The sequence below is a fragment of the Phascolarctos cinereus genome, unplaced genomic scaffold (assembly GCF_003287225.1).
Source record: "Phascolarctos cinereus isolate Bilbo 61053 unplaced genomic scaffold, phaCin_HiC Scaffold_4;HRSCAF=312, whole genome shotgun sequence".
Classification (NCBI taxonomy): domain Eukaryota; kingdom Metazoa; phylum Chordata; class Mammalia; order Diprotodontia; family Phascolarctidae; genus Phascolarctos; species Phascolarctos cinereus.
Window position 1 is genome coordinate 236,150,387 of NW_027555847.1, and position 25,631 is coordinate 236,176,017.

At 35.1% G+C, this 25,631-nt stretch overlaps 1 protein-coding gene across 17 annotated transcripts in view; it reads left to right on the top strand.

Moving 5' to 3' along the window:
- The window catches only part of SEMA4D (semaphorin 4D), a 185,924-nt gene that overhangs the window by 77,561 nt on the left and 82,732 nt on the right, over positions 1-25,631 (top strand). For 9 of the 17 annotated variants that reach the window (XR_002328805.2, XM_078152961.1, XM_078152963.1 and 6 more), the window contains 2 exons: positions 6,987-7,088; positions 24,568-24,632. The exons of 2 other annotated variants lie outside the window; for them this stretch is intronic. The gene's annotated coding sequence lies outside the window, so the exon portion shown is untranslated. Of the gene's footprint in view, positions 1-824; positions 927-6,986; positions 7,089-24,567; positions 24,633-25,631 lie in introns of all 17 variants that reach the window. 6 more of the 17 variants (XM_021009543.2, XM_021009548.2, XM_021009551.2 and 3 more) reach the window with 3 other exon arrangements.

Genomic DNA, 25,631 nt, shown 5'->3' on the forward strand with positions numbered 1-25,631 from the left:
ATTTAAAAAAAACAACATATTATGAGATTCTGCTTTCTAATCCATTCTTTTATAGGTGTTTATCATATTCACAGTTATAATCATTAGTCGTATACTTATCTCCATTCCATTTTCTTGTATTTTTCCGCTCCCTGTCCCTGCTTTACATACAAGAAGGTAGTGGAAGAGAAGTATACTCAGCTCCAGTGATCTGTGCTTGATGGAATCACTTCTTTATGTACAGGGGCTCTATTTAGGCCCCAATCGTAGATACTTACCTTTCCTTATTTTCTTTTAAATCCTTCTTTACTTTGTTGTCCAGATGTGTCTGCTTTGCTTATAATTAATCCTTCCTTAAATTTATTATTTCTCTTATTCACCCCCTCCTGATTTTTTCTTATTTCTCTGTTAAGATGAATAATTCTTTCCTGTTTCCCATTGAATTGAATGTGTATCAGATTCTTGTGTGTGTTTTACTCTCCTTTGACCAGTTCAGAGATAATTGAAGTTCTAGTGAGGACTTAAGTGCTCGCTCCACTCTTTCCTGCTTATTCATGTCGTATTCTACTTGTGCACACTGATTATGTAAATTAATAGTTTCCCCCATCTTCTTCCTCCTTTTGTACCTTTTCTTTCTTCTTTTAAGATAATCAGAACATAACAAAACCACTTAGGCTTTCTGTCCTAACTTCTGTGGCCCCTGATGACATTAGGGTTCTGAGGGTATACACTTATATCATCTCTCCCTATTATAATGTAAACACTTCATCCTTATATATTATTCCCTTCTGATTGCTCACTTGTACTTACCTTTTTATTTTTCTTTTGACTTTTTTGTATTTCAGAGTTTCTACTTCATTCTGGTCTTTTCAAGAGAAATTCTTCAAAAGCCTCTATTTCATTAAAGTTCTATTTTCCCCCCATAGGATTATAATCAGTTTTTCTGGGTAAGTTATTCTTGATTGTAGGCCTTTATGCTTTTCATAATATCTTATTCCAATTTTCTCTTCCTTTATAATGGTAGCAGCCAAATTTGTGATCTTGACCATGGCTCCTTGGTACTAGAATTCTTTCTTCTTAGATGCTTGCAATATTTTTCCTTTGACCTAGAAACTCTGTATTTTAGGTATGGTGCTCCTGGAATTTTTCATTTTGAGGTTTCTTTCAGGAGGTAACTTGTGCATTCTTTTAATTTTCATTTTGCCTTCTTATTCTAATATGTCTGGTACTTTTTTCCATGCTTTCTTGAAACATGATATATAGGTTCTTTTTTGGGTGCTGGCTTTCAGGTAGTCAAATCATTTTAAAATTATCTCTCCTTGATCTGTTTTCTAGGTCAGTTGCTTTTTATATGAGATAACATTTTTTCAGTCTCTCCAGCTTACCTTAATATTTCTTGTAGTCTCATGGAATCATTAATTTCTCTTTGATTCATTCTGATTTTCAGGGAGTCTTCTTTGGGTAAAGTTTTGTACTGAGCTGTTAATTTTCTTTTTAAGTTTTTCTTCCAAATTCTCATTTCTTTTCTCTATTGCTCTCATTTCATTTATAATATTCTAACTCTTAAAACTCTTACTTCATTTCTTCTAATTTTTCTAATTGTTTCTGTTTATAGATGTTTTGGAGTGATTCTCTTTTATGTTTGTGTCTTGTGCATCTCTAGCTTCATAATAGCTCTTTATCTTTTTTTTTTTCCCACTCATTTTTCTAGCCTTGCTTCTCAGATTGGGACTTTGTGTAAGGGACCAGGCTTCATGACTTTTGGTAGGCTTGTTGTGAATTTATCTGGCTCTGGCCTGTCTTGTATGGGATCTTGCTGCTATCTTCTTCAAATATTGATTCCTCTGTTCTTCAGAGATCACAGAGATAGCTTCAGCAAAGTTTCTACAAACTTTTGGTGAGTGCTGGAAGATCAAGGGCACAGTCTTGATCATCATTGCCCTCCTAGACTGAACTTTCCCAACCTCAGGACTTGGTTTTAGACTAAACAACACAGCTGCAGACTTCCCCTTGAGTGAAGCTTTAATAGAGAGTTGCTAGCCCCAGTCTTTGTTACCTAGCCCAACTGCTATGTAGGTTCAGAGTGACAAAGGTATAGAATGACCCCTGGTCCCATAGTTCCTACACTAGATACAACCCTAAAACTGTGTGTGCATCTCCAGGATTAGAATTAGCAAACTGCTGGCCCACCCTGGTCTATACCCAGGGTTTGAATCTGAAATCCCACTCTTCTGTTAGAAGGACAGGACTATAGGCTCACCTCTGGTCTGTTTAGGTTTACATTTTAATTGCTATTGAAAATTTTCAGTTAATGTATTAGTGTTATTTTAGAGGTAGAAACTTCTAATCAACTTGAAATTCATTAAAGGTCTTATTAATTATATAACCATGCTCATTTTGTAGAAATCATAGAAGAGGTTTTTCTCAGCTCTCTTTGTATCATATTTTGATATGATTTTTTGATTTGCTATTTTGATCCAGATAGTTAAAGTTGAATGAATTTCAGTTTCAATGTCTGACCAAATGGAATAAGGTAACTTGTTTTATATATGGGGAAAGAAGGATTTGTGTATGACAAAGCTTGAAAGTTCAGTGAAGAACTCCTGAAATAAAATGGGTATAATTGGGCTATGGATGTGTTTTTGCAGCCTTTTTCTAGTGGTTTGGTAATCTATCATTAACCTAGCTTGAAAACTGTATCCAGTTTGTCCACAGACTACATTGTAAGGGAAAATTCAAATGCTTATTTTTCAAGAGAAGAGAAAAGATTGTGACAACTCAAATTTTTTTTATACAAATTATTGTCACTGGGGGAAATGAAACTAAATTTGTATCTTCGGTTTTACTGTGAATTTTGCATTTGTTAGTGGTTAGGCAAGCAGTTTATTTTTATCTGTGTCATTCTATATTTCACACTGTCCTCTACTGCTCACTTCCTTTTGGTTTCCTTTTTGCTATATGTCTTTTGCAATCTCAGATACTAAGGCCCCAATGTCTTTTTTTTTCCTGAGAGTGTGGAGGAAAAAAAGGAAGGAAGGGACTAAGACCAGAATCAAAGGATGTCTGCCATCTTAACGACACCATTAAAACTTAATCCATCTTATATCTCATTACCTCAGTGTTCTTTTGGTGGACTACCTGTTTTTTGAGAGGGGGAGAGAAGAATGGAAGTCTGGATATTTGATTTAATCTATGAGGGAACTTCTGGTGTGACAATTCCTCCCACCAAGGCAGATTAGAAACTTGTCTATAATTTATACTTTTAAGAGACTGTAACACTGAGAGGTGAAGTAACTTATTTATGGTCATATAGGTAGAACCAGTCAAAGGCAGGACTTGAACCCAGGTCTTCCTGACTATGTATACTCCTTTGTTTTCACCAGGTGTCCCCTCTTTGCCTGTTGAATAATACTTGTAATGCGTGTTAAAGTGTTAGTGTTTATAGTTTAATGCAAATTACTTAATGTCATTATCAGAGTTATTTGTACTTTTAAGTGTTACTGAAGCAAGGATGCTTTAATTTTCTTTAATATAAAGAAATGAATCTCTAATGTTAGGAATTTCAGACATGTGGTAAATGGCTTCATAAACACTTCTTAAATCACACTACATTAACAAAGCTATTGGTGTTCTCCCTAGCAAAAAGAAAAGAACTACCTCTAGATGTACATTCAAAAAACTCAAGTTCAGATCCTACTGACTTACTATTTAACTGTACAACTGTTGTTAATGATCACAGTAGAATGAAACCAGGGTGCTATGGGCCTTCCTCACTTTGTCTTGAGATTGCAAGGAGAGCAATGTTATGCATAAAGCTGTCCATTGTCCCTATGTCTCACCATGGAACTAGCCCATATTCTCTTTCAGTATGCTGTTAATTGTTTAGAGAACACATTTCATGATTCACAGTCAAACAACACTGGTAAAACATTGATTTTCAGAATGTGAATTTAAGTTTTAGGGAGAAATTTGGGGTCATTAAAGGAGCCTTGCTAAACTAATTACAATGTCATCCTATACAAAGCAAAGGAAGAAAACTAAACTGAAAGAAATATAATCATCAAAGTACTTCCAAGGGTAAAGATAGAGATTTTTTTCATTCCTCGCTATTTAAAATCATCTGTGCCTTGGCTTCCTTATGTCAGTGATAATTGAGATAATTGAGACCAGTTTATGTCTAAATTAAAATGTGTGATGATGCCATTACCCTTTTTGTGACACAAAAGAAAACTCTTTGATAGAGGCCATGTGTAAGTTTTAAAAATAGGAAATGATTATGTTTTAGCAGTTTGCTTAAATTGACCAGCCAATACATTCATCCAAGACAGTAAATTGTCCAGTAAGTTGACATGCTATTTAAATAAGTTTTTTTAAAAAAAGAAATTTCATGGAATAATGTTGTACTACTTATTTAGATTTAATAGCATTTTTGAGACCATTAAACCTATTACTAAATATTTTGTGAATCTAATTTTGAAAGTGAATCTTTTTTTCCCATTTTTAAATGAGTGCTCCTGTTCCTTTTATTGTTGCATTTAAGGAAAATAGCTTTTAAGTTTAATTGACTCTGTATACCATTTGTCAGCTGAGTGATCCTAGCCTACTACTAGCTGTGATATATTAAGGTATAAATATTTGTGTTATATTAATATGTCATTAGGAATGAGGAGAAAGAATCTTCCATAAATGTTTTGTGATGTAGACATATATTAGTTTTAAAGTAGACTTTTTTTTTCTTTAAAGGTATTTCATTCGATTGATGGAATAAAACATTCTCATAATATAAAGTATGAAATTAATTCTATTTGGTAAGAGCAACTTTCAACTGAATTAAATTGAATTTCAGTTGAATTAAATTGGCTCTACAAAGTTCATTGCTAGTTTTTCTACTAAGAACTTTTTATAACAGACTAAGAGAGTAGAAAAGTAGAAAGGAATGTTAGTTTCGTGTCATCCTTTATGTTTGGGTGATGCTTATTATGGTTATAATTAAGAATAAATCCTTAAATCTTTCAAGGAAAGTTTTTAGAAGAGTGTTCCATACTTATTGCTTTCAAATTTCATTGGAAACTGACATGTATATTATGGTATTCAAGGTATCAGCCAGATGTAAGGGAATTGGTCTTTGAAATCCCAGGTCCTAATCATAGAAAAGGGGGCCATAAATGAGAACTTAAACTAAGTATAAAATTGTAGCCACTTGAAGTGAACTTTTTATGAGATTTGAACAAGCCCTTTGAGTGAGTCAGACAGGAACAATATCATTGGACAACAAATTATTAAACATGTCCCAAGATTCCTTTAAACAACACGGCAATAAAACAAAACAACAAAAGAAAAGGAGAGTAAATAATATATTCCCATATGCATTCGGACTCCATAGTTTTTTCTTTGTATGTAGATAGCATTTTCCATCGTGAGTCTTTTGGAATTGTCTTAGATCCTTGCATTGCTGAGAAAAAGCCAAGTCTATCAAAGTTAGTCATCGCACAATTGGGCTGTTATTGTATACAATATTCTTCTGATTCTGCTCACTTCACTCAGCATCAGTCCATACAAGTCTTTCCAGGTTTTCTGAAGTCTGCCTGCTCATATTCCATTACATCCATATACCACAACTTGTTCAGCCATTCCCCAATTGATGGGGGAAATCCTCAATTTCCAGTTCTTGGCTACCACAGAAAGAGCTGCTATAGATATTTTTGTACATGTGGGTCCTTTTCCCGTTTTTATGATTTCTTTGGGATACAGACCTGGTAGTGGTATTACTGGGTCAAAGGGCAGGCATAGTTCCAAATTGCTCTCCAGAGTGGTTGGATCAGTTCCCAACTCCACCAACAATTCATTAGTGTTCCAATTTTCCCACATCTTCTCCAACATTTATCATTTTCCTGTTATGTTAGCCAATCTGATAGGTGTGGTGTGGTACCTCAGAGTCATTTTGATTCACATTTCTCTAATCAATAGTGATTTAGAGCATTTTTTCATAATGACTATAGAAATTTCTTCCTCTGAAAACTGCCTGTGCATATCCTTTGACCATTTATCAATTGGGGAATGAAAAAACTCAATTCTTTACCTCTTAGATGGCAAGAGGGGTTTTCCTTCCCCCTCTTCTTTCCCCTGTCCTCTGTTGTGATGTCTAGCTGCAGATTACCACAAAGGGAGGGAGACATCCCATCTAGCAGTTGTAAAGTCAAATTGAGAGAATTTATAGTACAATTGGGAGAGCAAAGATACATATTCCACATAGACATGGATACAGAGAGGCAGCCACTTGAGGTCAGAAAAGGAGAGCCATCTCTGAATTCCTAAGGGAGCTGATTCTGGCAATTGAGAATTGGAATTAAGACTGCGCAAGAATATAAATGACATCAGTAACTGCATTCCTGGAGTTGTAAATTGTCCCTGGCCACATATGTTCCCTACATGGTATACACTGTGTTACCATTGCTTGTGTTTCTTAAGTTTATGTTAATGCTTCTTATTAATGCCATTGTATTTGTAGGAGAGAATACTAAGTTCATGAGGGGAATATTTTATATCTACTATTCATCATCTTCATCTTAGTTAATGCCTTTAGTACGAGCTAACTGTAATTGCTGTCTGACTTTTATTAGAAAGTACACTGGTTGAGGCTTATGAGCTATAGTGTTAGAAGTGTAGATCCATAGACTATAGAATTTGGAGTAGCAGCTGCCCTCTGGGAAATATGAGTGCCAGATTTGGGGAGCAGCCCAGATGGGGCTCTATATAGGGAAGATGATATTCAGTCATAGTTTAAAGTTTTCAACTATCCTCCTTCAATAAATCTGATTTGCTCACTGGGGTCTGCATTTTCATAAATTACTATTTCAAAGTGAGAAGCTTTGAACAATGGGGAAAAAATTAAGGAAAGAATAAGGTAATGCCCCAGAAACTTCTTAGTACTGGAAGCTCATTCCAACCCTAGAATTCAAACATTGGAATCAACCTCCATCTTTGTGCTTGTCTCTCTTTCTGATTAGATGGCTCCTCCCAGAACCTCCATTTAAGAAGGATGCCCAAGCCAGCCATGTCCTCATTCCTCTTCAGACTGCACTTCAGATTTTACCATGCCCCCCTGCCAGGTATCCCTTAATCTCTCCCCTCCCCATCCAGCTTTTCATCTTCCTTTTGTTGTGTTGTCTTCCTCCATTAAAATGTAAGCTCCTTCATGTCAGGATCTTACTTTCTTTTTGTTTCTGTTTGTATGCCCTTTGCTTAACACAGTACCTGGTACATAGTTGCACTTTATAAAGGCTTATTGACTTTACTTAATGTCTAAAATAACCATCTTTCACTGTGATTGAATAGATTGATAGAGATGGAAAATAATAATGTAATAATGTCATTTACATAGCTTTTACAGTTTAACTCAAAGATAAGACCTTCACCTGCATTACTTTATTTCTCATATCGGGGCAGCTAGGTGGCGCAGTAGATAGAGTACCAGCCCTGGAGTAAGGAGGACCTGAGTTCAAATCTGGCCTCAGACACTTGACTCTAGCTGTGTGACCATGAGCAAGTCACTTAACCCCATTGCCTAGCCAAAAACAGAACATTTAATTCTCACAACAAGTAGAGAGTATGAATGTTATTATACTTATTTTACTAATGAAGAAACTTTATGGTGAAATTAAGTGCCCTTTCTGTTCTCTGCTGTGATTTGTGACTTTTTTTCAACTCTTCTGTCCTTTAATGCAATACCATGGGTAGGCAGTTTTTTCCTTCTTCTGCATATGTCTCTCCCAACTTCCTTCTTGGAGTGCATTGAAAAGCATGATTTTAACTAATTAGTAAAACTTGAATTTTCTGATTTAAAAAACAATTTATGATACGGTAAAACTTATGACAAAATGTAAATGCATGAAACTAAAATTTTTCAAAAGTGCCAGTGGAAGCCACATTGTTGTAACGGTTTAGACTTGCACATGTTACTCATTTCTTATTACTTAAAAATTTTATCTTTCTGGGACCTGATGTGGAAAACAAAAAGCATGATTTGCATTTCCCAAATATAGAGTGCTTAACTATGTGTCTGAGATATATTTTGCATTTTATTTTCCTCAGCAAGTTTAATGTTTTCACACTCAAGCCCATTTTTCCCAAACGTGTTAAAACATATTTGGTCCTACATGTTATAGTTTCTGATGGTATAGTCTGCTTGCTTCCTTCCTTTGCACTACAGAATTTCTCAGATAATGGATGAGGACAATTTAGAGTAATCAGAAGGGAGTGGAGAAAAAGAGGGTAGAACACATTTACATTTATTATTCTATTGTACAGAAGAGGCAATAATATTATGAACAATTTAGGCTCATAGTATCATAGATTTAGAGCTAAAAGGACCTTATAAATTATCTAATTCTCCTCTTATTTAATAGATAGCCCAGGATTTAAACTCAGGTCCTCTGACTCCATATTTAGCACTTTCTATACTGCACCATGAAAATATAATAAATTTGGATAGGCTATTACCATGTCTTATATGCATTTTTCTAGACACATTAATAAGTGGAGAGCCTTGTTACAGACAAATGTGATCAGTGTCATTAAGTTAAAAGCATTTGCCCTTTGCATTTTCCTGACCCCAGGTTCCTTCACTCATGATATTGATTGAATTTTGTTTAAAAAGATCAATAACTCTAGCAGTAATTAGCATAATAGTGCCCATGAAAACCTCATTTTCACATAGGGGATGCTTTCAATTTTCTTTTTCCCTTTCCTCTTAGAGTTTTAAAATACAGTTATTCTCCTCATATATATAATAGTTCCTTATTCTTTTTTCAGAGGAGAAAAAAGTAGAAGACATTCCCTAGTACCATTCTACACTGGTGAATTGGCCTAGTCATGAAAACAGTTGTGTCTACCTACACTGCAACAACCATTTCTCTTATTTAAAAAAGGGGGTGGAGAGGAGCACTGAGAAGGAGGAAAGAGAGAAAAAGATTGTTTACGTGGTTCTGACTCCCACAATCTCTAATTCCTTTACACTCAAATTAGTTTTCACAAGATTAGAACAGAAATGTATGATGTTGTTAAAGCAAATGGATGTAAAAGCAACCTTTTTATAACATTTCCATTGATCTGCTTTAATGACATTTTATGTTTCTGAGAGACAATTGCTGATAAGATGCTTCTTTATTCTTTACATACTGTTTACTAAAGCTTATCATAAACCATTTGAAACAAATACATTATTGTGATAGGATGAATCACACAAAGCTAGCTCCATAAGAATGTAGATGGTTGTGATGCAAATCCCACAAGGACCACTTATCTTTTCTAGTCATTGTCTTCCCAAGGGCTAAGAATATATAACTGTTAGCAAATTTAGGTCCACTGATGAAATAATGAATGAGAGCCAGGCACAGATCTACCCCATCCATCTCTGTTTCCCTGAGAACTCGGATGTACTTCAAACCAATTCAAAAAACATTTTAAAGTGCCTACTATGTATACAGCATTGCACTGATCAGTGAAGCTAAAAGATAGATCTGACGTAGTCCCAAATCTGTCAGACTTTATATAATCTAATGGTGTTGAAGGTGGGAGGAAGATGGCATGTACATAAATGATCAAGCTATAAGGGAGAATTAATAAGAGCAAAGGAGAAGTCCAAGAAAGCACTATGAGAAATTCAAAGAAAAATAATTTTCATTTGGAGGTGAAGTGAGGGATGATAAAAGAGAAGGATTCAAGGAGGTGACAACTGAATTAGGCTATCAAAAAATTCCAGCAGGAGGAGATAGGACATATAAGATGAAATGGGGGCACCCAGATACATGGGAGATAGCAGAAACAATAGTCCCATTATCTTTTGCCTTCTTTCCTATGTACCTGCAGCAAAATGAAGCTGGAGAAAATCTTGAAACCATGCTGACTGGATTTACTACAAATTTATGTTATATAATCTCAAAACTGGGCCCTTCCTGTGGCATAGCAGCTTCTCCCTAAATTGATTCACTATCCTACTTACCACATCAGCTTTTCTAACCCTCCTCAAATTTCTCACGACACCCCCCACCCCACACTCTCTTAGCTAAGATCTTTTCCTCATATTTCACTGAAAAAATAAGGTCATCTGTGGAGAGATTCCTCTTTCCCCCTCTTCCTCTTCTTCCACCTAGATACCTTCCTCCTATCTTATCCTTCAGTCCTGTCCCACATGAAGAGGTATGGCGAGCGAAAGATGAAATGACTGAGGGAACAACGATTCACTTTCTGAGCATATTGATTCATTAAGCAATGTATGCCAATTACTCAGCAAATCATAACCAGGCCCCTTCCTCACCTGCAGGCTGGATCCGAAATACAGGGGGAGACAGACTTTTATACATTAGAAGCAATCAAATAACACCAATTAATTAAAAGGAAACAATCAGGATGCAACATTAGGCACTCTGATTTCTAATTGGAGGAAAGATTAAAGACTTTGAAAGTTGGGAGGAAGAGAATGTACAGGTACAGTTCCCTGCAATCAGAAAAAGATGTGTCCCACTCCCCCTAAGTGTCTGTGAACAATCAAAGGAACGTGGAAACAATAACTAATTGATCAGTATGGGGCCAGTTTTCAAATAAGAAGTGGGTTGCTCAAGGTGTACAATTGTGAGAAAACTTATCTTTCTTCAGCCTTTGACATTGCAGATCACTGTCTTCTCTTTCATAGTCTCTTCTCATTAGGATTTTGTGACACTGTTCTCTCCTGGTTCTTCATTTACCTGTACAGCTAATACTTCTCAGTCTCCTTTGCTGGATTTTCACCTAAGACATGTCCACTCACTGTGGGTACCCCCAAAGGCCCTGACTTGGGCTTTCTTGTCTCTCTATGCTATTTTGTTTGGTAAGCTTATTAGCCCCTATGGATTCTGTTATCTTCTCTATGCATGTAATTTTCAGATACATTTATTCAGCTCTAACCTATTACCTGACCTCCAGTTTCACATTTCCAACTGCCTTTTGGACATCTCAAATTGGATGTACCATAGACATTTTAAGCTCAATATGTCTGGAAACTCATCATCCCCCTCATCCCCACACTCCTTCCATATCAAGCCCTTCCCTCTTCCTAACTACCCTCTGTTAGGGTAGACTGTTGAGAGCATCACCATCCTTTTAGTCACACAAACTCACAACCTAGGTGTCATCTTGACTTTTCTCTCACCCCATTCACTCATATCTACTCCCTCACCCCACCTCACACATATCTACTCCCTGATCAAGTCCTGTCAATTATACCTTTGTAACATTTTGCATATATATGCCATTCTCTCTCCTCTGCCACTGCCACTACGCTGTTGCAGACCCTGATCACCTCACACCTGTATATTGCAATACTATCCTAATTGATTTCCCTTCCCCAACTTGCACCCTACTACAATCCATACTCTACACAAATGCCAGTGTACAAGAGCACAGTTCTGAGTATGGCACACACGCAATCAACTCCAGTGGTTTCCTACTTTGAGCATGAAATATAAATTCCTTCATTTGCCATTTAAAGCTCTTCACCACCTAGCTCCATTCTACTTTTCTAGCCTTATTATACCTTATTTTACTTTACATGTTCTATGGTCTCGCCAAACAATCATTCTTTCTGTTCTTCCTTCATCCCCTACTCAATGCCTCTTTATTGGACTAACTCAATGTCTGAAAGTCCACACGTTTCTTTTCTACTTCCACCTCTTGGAATCAATTCCTAGTTTCCTTTCAGACTTAGCTCAAGAATCACCTTTTACATGAAGTTTTCCTGGTCCCCCTAGGTGCTAGTGCCTTTGCCATCAAAGTTACCTTGTACCTGCTGTTTTTGTGTTTTGTCTATACTTATATATATGTGCATCCTTCTTTCCCTCCCCTTCCCATTAAGAATTGAGCTTTTTGAGGGTAGCTGCTGTTTTGTTTAAGTGGTGCACAAGTGATGCTTAATAAGTATTTGTTGATTTATTGCCTTCTAGAAACATATAAACTGATAAGTAAATAAAAAATAATTTGAGGAAGGAGCTGTCACTAAGATAGATGGTAGGGGAGAGATAAGTGAAACATTTTGAAGATACTTTAAAGTATGGCACTTCAAAGTCATTACAGCTGCTTTATTGCCCTCAAAATTTTCTTGTAAAAATTGGGAGTTTCTTCCTTCTTTTCTGTGGCCTATGCTTATTACCACAATTTCTTTTTCTTGTCTTATTGCTATAACTAAGATTTCCAGAACTATATCTAATAATGGTGGTGACAGTGGACATCTTTGCTTTATTCCTTAGCTTCTTGGAAAGACATTTTTCAAATATGGATAATGCTAACTCTTGGTTTTAAATAGAAATGGTCTATAATGTTGAGGAAAGGTCCATTTATTCCTATGCTTTTTAATGTTTTTTAAAATATAAATTGGATCCTTTTGTCAGATTTTTGGTGTAACTAGTAATAAAATGTGGGGTGGGTTTTTGGGTATTATCATGGTCTATATATATGGTTTTTCTAATATTAAATTAGTCCTTCATTCCTGGTATAAACTCACCATGCTCGTAGTAGATAATCATTTTAACGTGTTGTTGTAACCTCTTTGTTCATATTTTATTCACTATTTTTGCATTTGTGTTCATTAGAGATGGTGGTATATCTTTTTCTTTTTATGATTTATCTCTTTCTGGCTTAAATATTGTCTCAGGATTTTAGTAGAATAAATTTTTTCTTGTTTTTTTGTAAACAATTTGTGACTATTTAAGTTGTTTTAATATTTGATAGAACTGAATAAGTGCATCTCATCTTTTTTTTTTTAGTTCTGTTATATAGCTTGTTTGAGCTCTTTTTGTGAGATTAAGTTGTTTCAACTCTTTATTTCTTCTGTGAATCTCAGTATTTTGTTTTTTTGTAAACATTCATCCATTTCATTTAAGTTAACGGTTTTGTGGCATATAAATAGCCAACATAGTTTCTGACTTTTTAAATTTCCTCTTTATGTGTTTTGAATTCTCTTTTTTATTATGAAATTGTTAAAGTTATTTATTGTTTTGATTTGACAAATTTCTATTTTGTATTTATTTGTATGCTTAAAAAAATTTTTCTTTTCTACTTTTTATAATTGCTTGCCCAACAATTGAGCTGTTATTTTTATTATCTGTTGATGAAAGTGTTTAGAAATCTAAATTTTCCTAGAAGTAATGCTTTGACTGGATCCTGAAAGTTTGGTACGCTTTTTCGCTGTTGTCATTTTCATTTATGAAAGTATCTACTATTTCCACAAATTGTTCAATGGCTTTCATATTCCTTGGGCATAAATTATTTAGCCTCTGTTAAGGTTTGAGTCTTTTGTTCAAATGTCTTTTTTTATTAATTATACTTTTTATGACATTTTGGATAGTAAAGAATGTGTTTAATAATTTTTGCATTTAATCAAGAGGTTTTCTTGCCCTTAAAATATGCAGTTTTTGTAAAGGTGCCATATATAATTGAGAAATATGTAAAACCCCTTTTGATTCAAATTCAGTATCCCCAGAAATCTATTATATGTAGCTTGTTAAATCCTTAACTTCTTCCTAATTTATCTGTTTTTTTAAGATTATGTCTAGGTCTGAAAAGGGCACATTGTGGTCCTAGACTATGATAATTTAGTTGTCCATTAACTTTCCCTTTAAGTACTTAAATGCTATGCCATCTGGTGCATATACATTAATTATTGATATTACTTATTTATTTATGATGCCTTTAAGCATAATGTAGTTTTCTGTCTTATCTCTTTCAACCAGGTCTATTTTTGTTGTGGTCTTGTCTGAGATCATGATTGACACCTCAGATTTTTTAACTTGCCTGGGACATTATAAATTCTACTCCAGCTTTTTATTTAAAATCTGTGTGAATTTTTATGTTTTCAGTTGTCTTTTTTGTTAACAACATTATTATAGAATCTGCTTTCTAATCCATTCTGCTACCCTCTTGAGTTTTACAAGTGAGTTCATTCTATTCACCTTTTCAGTTATGTTTCTTAATTTTTTTTACTCAGTCATATCATATTGTAATATTTTCTCCCTTTGCTTCCCTTACACTCACCTTTTTTACACAGAAAAAAGTGACAAAAGAGAGTATGATCATCACTAGCAATCTTTGATCACATCCATTATCTTTCTTCTCTTTACCAAGATCAAAACTAAGTGCTAGTTCTTATCTTTCTTTTCTCCTTTTTACCTTTATGATCAACACTATGAATCTGCAGCTTGTTTTGCTTGTGACTATTCCTTCACCAATTCTACTACCCTTTCTCTTTATTTTTTTTTAAAGTTTCACTTTTATTGCTATGGACCTAACAAATGTGTATTTTCTCATATAAAAATAGAAGAAAAATAGAATTTCACATAATACCATGAATATATGTTAAGTACAACTTGTTACATTAAATTTACACTGTACAATGTACAGTGTACTGTACAATGTACAGTATACATTAAATTTAACACATTAACTATTATACTACCTTACTTGTTTCTGTCTCCTGAACTTCCTCTTGCTCTCTTCCTTGTATTTTAATATTTCATTGATACTTTTTTCCATGTTTTTTTTAATATCACAGTCAATCAATACAAAACAATGTTTTAATCTCTTACTGTGTTCTAGGATTATATCCCAAGGAGATAAAAGATAAAGGGAAAGTAATTATACAAGTAAAAACTTTCATAGCAGCACTTTAGCAAAGAACTAGTAACTAAAGAGATACCCATAAATTGGGGATAGTTGAAAAATTATGGTATATGACTGTATCAATATGTTAATAAGTATTTATTTAGTGCCTGTTGTATTCAGGCACCGTGGGAGGTACTAAGGATATAAATACAATGAATGAAATAATATCTATTCATAAGGGGCTATTAGGAGAAAGACAATAAAGACATATTTAAGTATATACAGAATAAAGAGAATAAATACAGTCATTAAATGTCAAGTAGTTAGGCCCTAGCAGGGTAAAATTGTAAAGCTTTCACATAGAAGATGCCTTATCTCTATTTTGAAGAAGAGATTAATTCTTTGAGGTATAGATGAAAAGGAGTACATTCTTGCAATGGGGGATGGACATTTCTCCTAAATTCTTTTATATAGCCAAATTGCCCTTTTTTATATTCCATCTTTCCAGGACATTCAGTTTGAAATGTCCCATTGGTGATTGGTGACGTAGGAGTGAGGTTCAGTGGAGAGACTGGCATAGATAATAATTAAGCCCATGGGATCTTATAATATCACTGAGAGAATATATAGAAAGGAGAGTAAATAATCTGGGATGGAGGTTTAGGGACACATATAGTTAAGGGGCATATTCTGGATGATGGACTGGCAAAGGAGAAATAGAAGTAGTGGTTAGACAGGTAGAAGGATTAAGGAGAGGATAATGTTAGGAAAGCCCAAAGAAGAGAGAATAAGTATTCAGGAGAAGAGGGTGGTCATCAGTGTCAGATGCAGTATTATCTGTTAAAAAGAATGAAAACCGAAAAAAGACCATCATGTGGTATTTCACTTGAATGATGAGGTCTGAATATAGATCACAAAGAGTTGAGGAGTGAAAAAGAGAAGGGGAAATAAAAATGTCTATCCTTTCTCTCTTTGATCTCTTTTCTAGTAGTGGTATTTCTGGGTCAAAGGGGATATATACACACACACACACACACACACACACACACACACACACACACACACACACACACACATAAAACTTATGATGTTATGGGTATACTTCCAAATTACTTTACAGAATGTTTGGCATAATTCATAGCTTAACCAACAATGTATTAGGATCTTCTCTTAGTCCTTCCAACAATTGTTATTTTCCTTATTTGTCATCTTTCCTAACATGATGGATAAGAGGTATAATCTCAGAGTTGTTTTAAATTGCATTTCCATTATTGTTAGTGATTCAGAATATTTTTCAGCGCAGTTACTGATAGTTTGCATTTCTTCTTTTGAGAATTGCCTGTTGTTATCCTTTGACCATTGATCTACTGATTCTTATTCTTGCGCATTTACTCTATGTATCATAGATGTATGAGAGAAATCTGATAAATTTACTGCAAAGATTTTTCCCAGTTAACTCTTTCCTTCTAATTTCTACTGCACTGATTTCATTTGTGCAAAAAACTTTCTTCCTTTTATATTTATTAAAGACTTGATCTCCCCATCTTACCCAAGCTGGAAGTAGAGGGGCTACTCACAAGTATTATCCTCTCTTTAAGAAACTTAGTGGTACCCCACTTCCAGGGGTGTACCGTAATGATGTAAAATGTAGTGTAGATATGCTATCAGCATAATCCACTACAGTTCATAACTCCCAAGAAATCCACTAAGCTCAGCCTGCCCAGTAGCTGAGATTACAGGAATGTGTATCACACCTAGTATAAAAAAACCAAACAAAAAAACCTCTTTCAATTTGATGTAATAAAAAATTATTCATTTTATCTTGTGATCTCCTTTCTCTTGTCTAAGACCTCTTGCCATATTCATTATTAAAAGTATGCCCTTCCTTGTTCCTCCAATTTATTTATGATATGACCTTTTGTTTAAAGATCACATGTCCTTTTAGAACTTATTGTGCCATATGGTGTCACTTGTTGGCCTAAAAGTTTAATTTGCCAGTCTTCTCTCCCATTTTCTTAGCCATTTTCTTGAATACTGAATTCTCATATTAATATTCATAATCCTGTTTATAAAACATTGCAACTCATTTTGGTTGTTTCTGTGTCTTGTGTAGCTAATATGATCTGTTTTTTTCTTCACAAGTCCACAAGAATTTAATAATTTTGTGCTATTTGCCAGGCATAGTGCTAAGTAATAGGATACATAGAAAAGCAAAAACACTGTGCCTGCCTTCAAGGAGCTCACATTCAAAGGGGGAGAGGCGATATGTAAATTTTTTAAAATATGCACACACATACGTGCTAATGATATATACATAGTAGAAGGAAGGTAATCTCAGAGGACAGACGGTAGTTGGGGAGGGAGGACTGGGAAAAACCTGAAAAAGGCAGAAGTTGGACTTCATTTTGAAAGAAGCTAGGGAAGCTGAGAGGCAAAAGGTAAGAGGGCAGAGTAATCCAAGAACGGGGCAAGTGTTTGTATGAGGAACAGCAAGTCAACCGGTGCAAATGGATCATAAGGTGTGTGGAGGGGAGTAAAATCCAATAAGAAATCTAGATAGAAAATTAGTAAGGGCCAAATTGTGAAATTCTTTGAATGCCAAGCAAAGGACATTTTACATTTTATCTTAGAGGTTAATAGGGAGCCAATAGGTCTGACCTATGCTTTTAATAGCTGAGTGGAGGATGAATTTGTGTGGTAAAAAATTTGAGGCAGGAAGACTACTTAGAAAGCTATTGCAAATAGTCCAAGTGAGAGGTGATGAGGGCCTATGCTTTTGCAGTGGCTATGTGACTAGATAAAAGAGGACATAAAATACTGTGAAAGTAAAAATGATAAGATCTGACAACTGATTGTATATGTGGGGTGAATAAGGATGAGGAATCAAGTATGACACCAAGATTGGCCAGGATGCCTGGGATAACAATGGTCCCCTCAAAGGTAAAAGGTAATAAGAAAGTGCCCTTTCCTGTTCACTTTTTTCTCATTATGTCCATACTTCTGTAAAGAGTGTTTTTAGTTATTTTTATATAATCTCTTTGCCTTGATAGGTATACTTCTAAGTATCTTATAAACTTTATAGTTATTTTGAAAGAAGTTTCTTTTTCTATGTCTCTCTGCTTGGTTTTGAGAGTAATGTATTGAAAGATGATTTGTATGAGTTTATTTTATATCTTGCTATTTTGTTGAACCTGTTAATTTTTTATTTAAGTCTTAGGTGTTCCATAAGAAAATCACTGTATCTTTTTCAGAAACGTATACTTTTATTTTTACTTTGTCTATGCTTATTCCCTCAATTATTTTTCTTTATTAGAACCATATTAAATAATAATGCTAACAATGAACATCTTTTTCTTTTTTTAACCCCTGATATTACAGGAAAGACCTAGCATTTTTCCATTACTGATAATGTTAGCTTTTTGTTTTAGGTAAATGCTATTTGTTGTATTAAGGAAAGATCCATTCACTGCTGCAGTCTGCAGCTTTTGGCTATCTTTTGGGCATCTCCCAACACATTTCCTTGTGCAGTCACTTATTCCAAGGTCCCTAGCTTCAGGTTGTGGTCTCTGAAGCAGCCTCAAGAGGCTTACACCAGCAGCTTGTTTCCTTGCATTTTCATCTACCAGAAGGCCTCTGTTAGAGGTGCTTGCTGTTTTTCTTTGGTTGTTTTGTTTCACATGACATTCCTTCCTTGCTAACAGATGTATCTCAGGAGAGCTAGGCTTGACTAGAACCTTTCATGGCACTTTTTTTTTAGCTTAAAGTTCATGCACAAGCTTCCTAATAGTGTAAGTATTGAAGCCCAGTAGCACAGGGAAGAGCTCACTAATGCTGTAGTCAGGATATAGGCTCAAATCATTTCTTTGAAGGTTACATGTGTAATCTTACATGCCGCTTAACTGCCCTTTGCCCTCAGTTTCCCTATCTGTAAAACAGGGGAGGGGAAGAGAGAGGGAAACTAGATCACTTGTGAGGTCCCTTCTAATGCTGTATGTTCCTATGATCCTTTTGCCACATTGAACAGCATATTGTGTATCAACTTCTATAGACACTTATTACTTCTTCTGAGAAGTAATTCTTGGTAGTGCTGGTATTGGCAAAAATGGACTAAAGTACTATAGAGATAGTTTTCAGTAGAGAGATTTTAAATGCCTCTAAGGGCAGTAGCTGCTCCCACAAGCCTCACCAAATTGGAGAAACCAGTAAAATTTTCATTTGGCTCCTCCCATTTCTCTTTGAACATGACCTCCCCAATGTCCTTTCTGCCTGGCTCAGCACCTATTGCTCTCAGGCTGCCCATTGGCTGTCCAGAGTTCCTTGATGTGGCAGTTCATCCAAGCTTACCCTTCATCCAGAGGGCTCAGTTGCTCTAGGATGACTTCTGGGGCTGTAGTCAAACCTTGTTCTAAAGCCGACTTGGTTTTTCAGCACCTACAGAAGTGGATAGGGGCGCCTCAGTGAATAAAATTGATAGATTTCCGAAAATATTATGGTAAAAAAAGATTCATTTCCCCATTGACTTACCATTTTGCCAGTTCCTGAAGAGACTGTATGGTGTGGTGAAAAGAGCATGGGACTGTGACATGTAGTCAAATAACATTTAGCAAGTCTCAGTTGCCCTGCATAAAATTAGGGAATTGGAGAAAAGATAGGAAAGCTGCATTGGAAAGACCTTCCTGAATGTAGGGGAAGGAAATCTAAATTAAAGTCCCAATTCTTTTAGCTGTATGATCTTGGGTAAGTCTTTTAACTTCTCTGAGTTTTCAATTTCCATATATATAAAATGGGGATAAAAAAAACTGCATAAAGACAGGTTATTGTATCAGTTTTCTTCTGCAGAATGAAAGAGTTCCACTAGACAAACCCTTAAGTCTTTTTTTCTTGCCCTAACATTCTATGGTTTTAATATTCTGACTCTAGACTGATCACTTTCCTTGTTGCTATAAACATACACCGGTCATATTGAATGTACTGTTGCTTCAGCAAATAGAGTGCACAGTGTATCCACCCCAAACCTTAGGTGTTGTCTTCCAGAGAGCTTAGTAATTAGGCTGCTTCTAATAATAAATCACTCTTATTATCAAGGCTTCTGACTCACCACATACTGTTTTGGTTTTTTCCCAACTTAAGATTTTAAAGCCACAATTGCATGCCCTTGTGAATCTAAATTATTCAGTTCTAGTAAAAATTCTTTGTTTATCCCCTACTTCATGCAATTTAACATTAGGAACTTAGTAATCTTTATGGAGAAAAAATCTTTATGGAAACTTAGTTGAACCTTGGGTTCTGCTGAAAATATTAAGAAACATTGTTCTGAATGCAGTTACCTACTACTTTTAGCAATTAGCAAGCTTCTGTTTGTGTTGCAGTTTGTGTGATCTAATCTCTTTGGTGTGGGGGGAGGGTTGGCAATGGAATCTGACTCAAAATATGGCTCTATTCTTACCTAAAGCAAATTTCTGCTGAAGATGGATTTAAATTACTTTATTTAAGCCCCTCTTTATGGTTAATAAAATACCTAGGCCATACCAGATTTTCAGTTTCCAGCACAGTAAACTTTTTGTCTTTTAGGCTTTATTTCTAACTCAGAGGTAAATTTAAAAGAGTAACCCTATTGGTTTTGAAGTATTTGTGTTCTTACAGGGCCATTGCAATATAAAGGAAGTTGATATAAAATGATTGCAATGTTCACATTGTACAAGTGATAAATATATCGGAGCCTAGAGGATGAAAAGTTTCTTAGCAACAAAGTCTAGAAAAAAGGGAAATCTGTAATTTGGCAGGTCTTTGTTTTCTAGAGAAAGATAAATGTTCTACCAAAAGAGACTGGGGAGGATGTGAGAAATTAAGCTATTCCCAACAGCAGGACAAAGATTAATTATATTTGCCAGTTTTTTATGTTAGGGGAGTTATGTATTTACAGCAAGGAATGGATTTTCCAGAATATAAATGTAAATTCCTTCAGGCAATAGACTGTTTAGTTTTTGTCTTTGTAATGCCTAGAATAGTGCCTGCTGTGTAGTAGGTGCTTAATAAATAAACTGATTGATTCTGTCATTACTGTTGAATATCAGGGGCCTGGTAAAAGCATGGAGGGAAAGAACTGATACAGTTTTACTTATATGTAATATTTGATTATGGCTGTTTAGTTTGCCAATCTCATTTTCTAATGACACCTATAAAACAAACAATCCTATCCAGTATATGTAAGACAAAAACATTATCAGCCAGTCATAAAAAGGGCTGCCTTCAGTCATTTCTATTTTTTTCTTCTCTCACTTATCTCCGTTCTTTGCAGTCTAGGTTCTGACCTCATCCTTCAATCCAAACTGTTTTTTCCAAAGTTAACAATTCACTTTTTAAAATTTAATTTAATTTTTTGGTTTTCAGGATTCACTTGATTTTGAGTTCCAATTTTTTTCTCCTTTCCTCCCTCTCCTCACCCTTTCCCAAGATGGCAAGCAATCTGATATAGGTTATACATGTACAATCATATTAAACATATTTCCAAATTAGTCATGTTGTGAAAGAAGAATCAGAACCGAAGGGAAAAACCATGAGAAGTAAAAAAGAGAGAGAGAGAGAAAATAGTATGCTTCAATTGAATTCAGACTCCATAGTTCTTTTTCTGGATATGGATAGCATTTTCCATCATGAGTCTTTTGGAATTGTCTTAGATCTTTGTATTGCTGAGAAGACCTAAGTCTGTCAAACTTGGTCCTTGAACAATGTTGCTTTATTGTGTACAGTATTCTCTTGGTTCTGCTCACTTCACTCAGCATCAGTTTATGTAAGTTCTTACCTCAACAGTATGGATCTTTGGATTCATCAAACAATGTTATTACTGTAATCATTTCCCACAGTGTATCGTGTACCTAATCTCTTCTACTGATGAATCTCTCTGTTTATTATCCAGTACCAAATTGTTTTGATGATTAAAGCTTTGTAGTACAGTTTGAGATGTGGTACTGCTAGCTTCCCTTCCCATTTTTTTCATTAATTCCTTTGCTATTCTTTTAAAAAATGATTTATTAATTTTTAGTTTTCAGTATTCCATAAAATTTTGAGTTAAATTTTCTCCCCCTCCCTCTCCTCCCACCTCTCCAAGACAGCGTGCAATCTGATATAGGCTCTACTTATACATTCACATTAAGCATATTTTCACATTAGTCCTGATCTAAAGAAGAATTAGAACCAATGGGAGGAACCACGAGAAAGAAGAATTAAAACAAAGCAACAAAAGAAATGGAGAGCAAATAGTGTGCTTCCATCTGCATTCAGATTCCATAGTTCTTTCTCTGGATATGGATAGCTTTTTCCATCATAAGTCTTTTGGAGTTGTCTTAGATCCTTGCATTGCTGAGAAGAGTCAAGTCTATCAAAATCAGTCATTGCACAATGTGGCTGTTACTATGTACAATATTCTCCTGGTTCTGCTCATTTTACTCAGCATCAGTCAACACAGGTCTTTCCAGGTTTTTCTGAAGTCCACCTGCTCATCATTTCTTATAGCACAACAGTATTCCATTGCATTCATATGCCACAACTTGTTCAGCCATTCCCCAATTGATGGGCATACCCTCAATTTCCAATTTGTGGCTACCGCAAAAAGAGCTGCTATAAATATTTTTGTACATGTGGGTCCTTTTCTCATTTTTATGATCTCTTTGGGATACAAACCTGGTAGTGGTATTTCTGGGTCAAAGGGTATGCATAGTTTTATAGCCCTTCGGGCATAGTTCCAAACTGCCCTCCAGAGTGGTTGGATCACTTCACAACTCCACCAACAATGCATTAGTGTTCCAACTTCCCCACATCTTCTCTAACATTTATCATTTTCCTATTTGTCATGTTAACCAATCTCATAGGTGTGAGGTAGTAACTCAGAGTTGTTTTGATTTGCATTTCTCTAATCAATAGTGATTTAGAACATTTTTTCATATGACTATAGATAGCTTTAATTTCTTCATCTGAAAATTACATAAGATGTATTTCTGTACTCAACTCTTTGTGTGTGAGAGTATTCTTCCCTCCTTTAACTAGTTTAGGTAAGAGCGAGGTTCAGTTGTTACCTGCTCCCCCACTGTCCACTACTTGTAGAAACTCTTTTTTGCATATACTATTTATGTGAGATATTTTCCTCCATTTTCCCTTTACCTTCTTCCCTCTTCCTGTATGTTCCTCTTCTCCACCTTTGCCATTCTTCTTTTGAGATTCTTCAAACATACAGAGATATCCCAGGCTTTCTGTCTAATTTTTCACTTTTTCTGTGACCTCTCATGATGGTAGAGTTCTGAGGGGCTGCATGTTTCATCTCCCCACATAAGAATATAAATAGTTTGACCTTTTTTAATCCCTTATGATTGCCCACTCATGTTTACATTTCCTTTTGATTCTTGTTTTTATATGTCATGCTTTGTATTCGCCTGTGGTCTTTTCATCAGGAATTCTTGGAAATCCTCTATTTTGTTAAACATCCATTTTTCTCCTGTAGGATTATGCACAGTTTTACTGAGTAAGTTATTCTTGGATATAAACTTACGTCATTTGCTTTCAGGAATATCTTATTTCAAATTCTCCTCTCCTTTATAATTATGGCCTTTATGTGTTGTGTGATCCTAACTGTGGCTCCTCTCTACTTAAATTTCTTTCTGGATGCATGCAAAATTGTTTCCTTGACTGTATTTTGACTATAATATTCCTGGGAGTTTTCATCTTGAAGATTCTTTCAGGAAATGATCAGTGGATTCTTTCAACTCTGGTTCTAAGATGACCAAGAAGTTTTCTTTTATGATTTCCTAAAACATGATATCTAGACTCTTTTTGTTTATGAGTTTCAAGTAGTTCAGTGATTCTTAAATAATCTCTATTCTGTCTTCCAGGTCAGTTATTTTTCCCATGAGATATTTCACATTTTCTTCTATTTTTTCAGTCTTTTGACTTTTTTTTTAAATTTCTTGATCTCTCCTGAAGTTATTGTCTTCCATTTGGCCAATTTAAATTTTTAAAGAGTTATTTTCTTCAATAAGTTTTTATTTCTCTTTTCCCAAGCTTACAATTCTTGTTTCATATCTTTTTTCCATAAATCTCATTTCTTTTCTCATTATTTCCCTCCATTCCTCATTTGGTTAGAGCAGCCTCAAGCAAGTTTCCCTCTATTGTCTTCATATCTTTCCCATTCAACCCCCCCCTCCTGCACCACCTCCCCAGCCAACCCTTTGGGGCCATTTAGGGTGGTGACTAGAGGTGCCTAAAGAGAAGAGATGTGAAGGAATGGCTCTGCCCACCTGAGGGTGAGGACCAGGAAAGAGGTAGAAGCTGTCTCCTCCTCAACCAAACATCTACTCCCCATCACTGTTGCAATAATTAGACTGATTCTTCTTGGCTTCAGAGGAGACAACTGGAAGCAGTGAGTAGAAATTGTAGGGAGGTTGATTTCTTTTGAATATAAAGGTTCATAAAATATAGATGGGTTTTTAGATATCATCTACTCCCTTCATTTTACATATGAGGAACCTGAGGCTTCAGGTTAAATGACTTGCCCAAAGTCACACAGGTAGTAAAGCTTTCTAAGAATTAGAGAGCTAATCAAAAATGGAATACACTGCCTTGGGAGGTAATACATAGTTTGAAGTCTTCAAAGGGAAACTCTATGATCATGTGTCATGTACAAGTTAAATTAACTAATATCTGAGGTCCTAATTCTATAATTATGTGTATTTTTATTTTTAAAAAACTAAACACAGCTTATCTCAGGCCACCCATCTTATACATACACCTAAGTAATATACATAAAATCTGATCTTATATTAAAAATAATATTTTGCTCAGGATTCTGGAATTGTTTTATTACAAGAGAGAATTTTTCCCTAACTACTGTTTTACAAGTAGTACTGAGCATATTTGCATGCTTGAATATTTTTGCATGCTTAAATGAATTTTATTTGCCATTTGTTTCAGATAAGAAGATCTCTTAAGTTGTATCCTGTTTCCAGAAATAACCTGAAAGTTTGAAATACTGCAAGGTACTATTAAAGATTATTTCATTTTATGTTTTATATTCTCACTTCCATTAAATTCTTGAAAATCTCTATTATTTCAATAAACCCTTGATGAGAGGTAGTCATTATAAATGAAACTACCAAGGGCAAATAAGTCGCATCTCTTTTTAAAATTTTCTCTTTGTTGGAGGAAAGATTCCATTTAGGCTAGTGGTAACACCTCAAGTCAGTGTTACTCCACCATTCTCTCACATTTGCACTTTTTTTCATTCATATTTATCTTTTCTTCTCTCTTTCTACCTCTTCTCTTCTCACCTCCAACTTTCTTTTCTTCTATCAATTCTCCTAATTTAATTCTATTTTTTAAAAAAAATTATACATAGGCTTATGGATGGCATTAGTCAGTATGAGTTAGCTTTCCTTTTTGGAATTCAGTATAAAAATAGAATGCAAATGAATGCTACCAATGACAATAAGACAGTAGCAAAATTAAATGCATAAATAATGTGCCAAAGAAAGAACAAAACTATCCTTATTCATTTATGGCATGATGAAAGTCTTTAAGAATCAGCAAAAAACTGAGACAATTAATAACTTTAGCAAAGTAGCAGTATATAAAATAAACCTACAAAACCCAATAGCATTTCTGTTTAACAATAGAAAAGTCTAGGGATTAAAAATAGAAAAGGAAGTCCCATTCACAACTTATTGTTGTTCAATTGTTCAGTCGTGTCTGACTCTTCGTGACCTCATGGACATGAGGTCTTTCTATCCTCCACTGTCTCCTACAGTCTGTTCAAGGTCATGTTCATTGTTTCCATGACATTATCTATCAGTCTCATCTTCATCCTCTGCTGTCCCCTTTTTCTTTTGCCTTCAATCTTTCTCGATACCAGGATCTTTTCCAGTGAGTCCTGTCCTCTTATTTTGTGGCCAAAGTATTTAAGCTGCAGCTTCAGTATTTGTCCTTCCAATGAATAGTCTGATTTAATTTAATTAAGTATTGACTGATTTGATCTCTTT